We start from the raw sequence: 5,435 nt of genomic DNA on the forward strand, positions 1-5,435 counted from the left end.
CGTGCGGCGGCGGCGGCGGCGGTGGGAGGCGGCAGCGGGGCCGTCTGGGGCATGGCGGCGGCGGTGGTGGTGGTGGTGGCGGAGGGACCGGACCGGCGCGGCGCGGCGCGGCTCGGCGGCGGAGAGGGGGGCGGTGGAGGGGGCGGGCGGGGGCGGAGCTGTCCTTCAGCACCACCGCCCCGCCGCGGCACCGCACCCCCACCGCACCGGCACCGGCACCGGCACCGGGACCGGCACCCGCACCCCCACCGCACCGGCACCGGCACCGGCACCGGCACCGGGACCGGGACCGGCACCCCCACCGCACCGGCACCGGCACCGGCACCCCCACCCGCACCCCTACCCGCACCCCCACCGCACCGGGACCGGCACAAGCACCGGCACCGGGACCGGGACCCGCACCCCCAACCGCACCCCCACCGCACCGGGACCGGCACCGGCACCCCTACACACACCCGTACCGGTACTGGCACCCGCACCCCCACCGCAATGGGACCGGCACCCCCCCACACACACCCGTACCGGTACCGGCACCCCCACCCGCACCCTCACCGCACCGGGACCGGGACCGGCACCGGTACCCCCACACACACCCGTACCGGTACCAGTAACCGCACCCGCACCCCACCGCACCAGGACCGGGACCGGCACCCCCATCCACAGCCCCACCACACCAGGACCGAGACTGGCACCCCCCCACCACACCCTTACCGGTACCGGCACCCCCATCCGCACCGGGACCGGCACCAGCACCGGCACCCCCCCACATACCCATACCGGGACCAGCACCCGCACCCCCACCCGGCACACCCCACACACCCATACTGGTACTGGCACCCCCACCTGCACCAGGACCGGGACCAGCACCCGCACCAGTACCAGTACCATTACCAGTACTGGAACCTGCACCTGCCCCACTACTGGCACCCCCGGGGTACCAGCACACACCCCCTCGCGCAGGCGTGCTCACACTCAGCCACACGCGTACACACCCATGTGCGCTGCTCGGGCACGCATGTGCACACACAGACTCCCGTGGATGTACACACGTGGTGTGCTCAGGCACACGCTTACACACCCGTGTGCACCCCTTGGTCACACCTGCACACGCACACACACTCATATGTACATGCACACGCACACATATATGCACATAAACACACATATATGCACATATACACACACGTGCACACCCCTGTGCACCCCCTCACCCACACTCATGTGCGTATGCACACGTATGTGCACACACACACACGGCTGTGGGTTTCATGCCCCACAGAGCACGCGTGGCCTGCGGTGAGCACCCCAAACACGGGAGGTGGGCATCGGGGTGAGCCGGAGCACGGGAGCTCTTGGGCCAGCCCAGGGACGTGTCCCCACTGCCAGGGGTACGCCTGGCATCGCAGGGGTGCCCCAGCCCCGGTGCGTGCTTGCGGGGCACCATCCCCTGCTCCATCCCAGGCACCTGCCGTGGGTCTCGGGGCTTCCTGGGTGGAAGCAGGGTCGGATCCTGCCGCCTGGAAAAAGAAATGATCTTGGCCGTGTGGCCCCGGGACACGTTTCGTCAGCCGCTGACACCCGAAACGAGGAACAATTGCGCTGTGCACATGTGCTGGCACCTCAAGCACGCTGTGACATGTGTCACCGCGACAGGACAACCGGGTCCCTCCGGTCCCCTGGGGGTTCCTACTGCAGCATCACTGCAGGGCCCCTGGTGTCCTGCTCCTGGCTCAGCTCGCCCGTGGCAGCATCTCTGCCCAGATGCACACAGGGGGGACAAATCCTGCCCCGATGGGGCTTGGAGGGGGGTGGCGGTGCTGAAAGGGCTCTTGGGGACAGGAATTATTTAATGTCACAGCCTCTGCTGCTCTGACGCAGGGAGGATGCTCCATGGTCACACTAAATTAGCTCTCAGTATCAGCTTCCCAGGGGACCTTCCGCTGTGCCAGGAGGTGCCAGTTGCCCTCGTGGGCTCCCAGTTGTGTTCTTCCCCCTCCCAGGACCATTTCTGTTCGGGTTTTGAGTTGTGCAGGTGAGAAGGGGCAGGAGAGGAGGGGAGGGGGGAGCCAGCCTGGCTGGGCTGCAGCAACCAGGACACGGTGGCCCACGGGGCAGAGGCACCCTGAGCCCACCCAGAACACAGCTGGCATCTGTTCTGCACCCAGTGAAAGCAAAAGGAGGAAAAAACAAGGATTTTTCCAGGAGGTGAAGTGTGTAACGAGCTGAAATAGCAATCATGCCGTGATTTCTTTGCCCCCAGAGCACACGTGCACTGAACTGACGGGTCGTGCGAAAGGCACGTGGTTCCTCACCCCCAAAAAAAAAGCAAAATGACTTTGGAGAAGGTTTGCTTTCAGGGACCCCAGTGCACAGAGCAGCTCGGCACTGGGGAGCAGGTGGTGGGCACCTGTGGGTGTCACCGTGCCCCGGGGGACAGGGAAAGCCTCTGCCAGGCGCTGGCCACTGGCTTCACCCCACTGCCGGCCTCCAGGAGGGCGATGGGTGCACCCGGGTGTCCAGAGGGACCGTGTCACCCTCTGGCTGCTCTTTGCATCTGGAAATGAGAGCTGGAGCGATGATTTATGGGAGATTTGCAAGTGTCAGATCATCGGTGCTGTGGCTGGCAGGGTGCTGTGGCTGGCAGGGTGCTGTGGCTGGCAGGGTGCTGTGGTTCATGGGGTGCTGTGGCTGACAGGGTGCTGTGGCTGGCAGGGTGCTGTGGTTCATGGGGTGCTGTGGCTTATGGGATGCTGTGGCTCATCGGGTGCTGTGGCTGGCAGGGTGCTGTGGCTGGCAGGGTGCTGTGGTGGCAGGGTGCTGTGTCTCACACAGTGCTGTGGCTCTCAGGGTGCTGTGGCTCACAGGGTGCTGTGGCTTATGGGGTGCTGTGTCTGGCAGTGTGCTGTGGCTGGCAGGGTGCTGTGGTTCATGGGGTGCTGTGGCTTATGGGATGCTGTGGCTCATGGGGTGCTGTGGCTGGCAGGGTGCTGTGGCTCATGGGGTGCTGTGGCTGGCAGGGTGCTGTGGTTCATGGGGTGCTGTGGCTTATGGGATGCTGTGGCTCATTGGGTGCTGTGGTGGCAGGGTATGTGGCTCACTGGGTGCTGTGGCTCACGGGGTGCTGTGGTTCACGGGGTGCTGTGGCTTATGGGATGCTGTGGCTCATCGGGTGCTGTGGTGGCAGGGTGCTGTGGCTCTCAGGGTGCTGTGGCTGGCGGGGTGCTGTGGCTCACAGGGTGCTGTGTCTCGCAGGGTGCTGTGGCTGGCAGGGTGCTGCCGTTTCCCCAGCACAAGCTCTGCTCGTCGCCAGCCGGCGTGGCGAGGCGTGAGCAAACAGAGAGCAACACAAGCTGTCGCCAGCAGCTGCCGCGTCGCCCACCACCGCATCGCCCACCACCACGGCCCTGGGTGGGCTGGGGAAAGGCAGAGGCCACCTCTCCTTCTGGGGGGCATCCAGTGGCTCCTCACTGCCAGCAAGCCCAGGAGCATCCCTGGTCACCGCTCTCAGGTTCCAGCAGCTTCTCCCCTGCTCTGGGACCTCTCCAGCGGGCCGGAGCTCCCTGCTGCCAGCCCTGGGGTGGGCGATGCTGGGTGGGTGAGGGCTGGCTCCAGCAAGGGACTGAGCTCCGCTTCCAGAGAGAATGGAGAAGGAGAGGGGAGAGGTGCTGGGTCCTTTCCAGGTCACTGCACCCCCCCCGGCCACTCCAGACCCCACTGAGAGGAAGAGGAGGGTGTTAAAGGGGCCTGAGGAAAGGACGCAGAGAGGGGTCTTGCCTGCCTGCCTCTTCCTTCAGGGTGGGAGCAGGTGTCTTCATTTCTGGCACCAGCCTGGTGAGGGCTCATGCAGTGGGCCCTTGGATTGCCCTGACAGCCACTCCTCCATCCCAGCACCCTACTCCTCCATCCCAGCACCCTGCTCCTCCATCCCAACACCCTGCTCCTCCATCCCTGCATCCTGCTCCTCCAACCCTGCTCCTCCATCCCAACACCCTGCTCCTCCATCCCAGCACCCTGCTCCTCCAACCCTGCTCCTCCATCCCAGCTCCTTGCTCTTCAAACCCTCCTCCTCCATCCCAGCACTCTACTCCTCCATCCCAACACCCAGCTCCTCCATCCCAGCTCCCTGCTCCTCCATTACAGCATCCTACTCCTCCAACCCTGCTCCTCCTTCCCTGCATCCTGCTCCTCCATCCCAGCACCCTGCTCCTCCAACCCTGCTCCTCCATCCCAGCTCCTTGCTCTTCAAACCCTCCTCCTCCATCCCAGCACCCTGCTCCTCCATCCCAGCTCCCTTCTCTTCCATCCCAGCACCCTGCTCCTCCATCCCAGCTCCCTGCTCCTCCATCCCAACACCCTGCTCCTCCATCCCAGCACCCTGCTCCTCCATCCCAACACCCAGCTCCTCCATCCCAACACTCTGCTCCTCCATCCCAACTCCCTGCTCCTCCATCCCAGCACCCTTCTCCTCCATCCCAGCACACAGCTCCTCCATCCCAGCTCCCTTCTCTTCCATCCCAGCACCCAGCTCCTCCATCCCAGCTCCCTGCTCCTCCATCCCAACACCCTGCTCCTCCATCCCAGCACCCAGCTCCTCCATCCCAACACTCTGCTCCTCCATTCCAGCTCCCTTCTCTTCCATCCCAGCACCCAGCTCCTCCATCCCAGCACCCAGCTCCTCCATCCCAACACCCTGCTCCTCCATCCCTGCGTCCTGCTCCTCCACCCTTGCTCCTCCACCCCAGCTCCTCCACCCCAACACTCTCCTCCTCCATTCCAGCTCCCTGCTCTTCCATTCCAGCTCCCTTCTCTTCCATCCCAGCACCCAGCTCCTCCATCCCAGCACCCAGTTCCTCCACCCCAGCACCCAGCTGGGTTTGCAGCACCCCCCTGTCCCCTCCTGTCCCCGCCACAGCCCCGCTGCCCGCCCGTGACTCATGCCCTCCGCAGCACAGAGACTCTCAAACTCCAGCCACTTCTGCCTCTTGAAAGCCACAAATGCATCCGGGCTCGAGCAAGGCCATTTACTCCCTCCCTGCTGCCATCACAGCTGCCAAAAATAAAGTAAAACAATAAAAAAAGAAGCCAAAAAGGCCTCCTAAAAAGCAAACTGCTGTCTCTCTCTTCCGGCTGTGCTGCCGAGTCACTCCCCAAAGGCTTTTTATTTTGTCTTCGCGGGATCCTAATGCATTTCTGCCCCGACAGCCAGACACCGAGTCCCGCAGGGAAGGGGGGGGCTGCCAAGGCTCCTCCGGGCAGCATCGTCCTCCTTGCCCGCTGCTGGGGCTGTGCCCACCATCCCCACCACCACCCTTGGGCAGGGCGTGGGGAAATGTGCTTTACACCCCTGCTCTGAGAGAGGTTTTTGGGTGCTGGGAGGGGAAAGAGCTCAGGTTCCCCATCCTCACGGCTCGGGAGGACAGCAGAGCAGTGCCTGC

Source organism: Nyctibius grandis, chromosome 1 (genome assembly GCF_013368605.1).
Source record: "Nyctibius grandis isolate bNycGra1 chromosome 1, bNycGra1.pri, whole genome shotgun sequence".
NCBI classification, from domain to species: domain Eukaryota; kingdom Metazoa; phylum Chordata; class Aves; order Nyctibiiformes; family Nyctibiidae; genus Nyctibius; species Nyctibius grandis.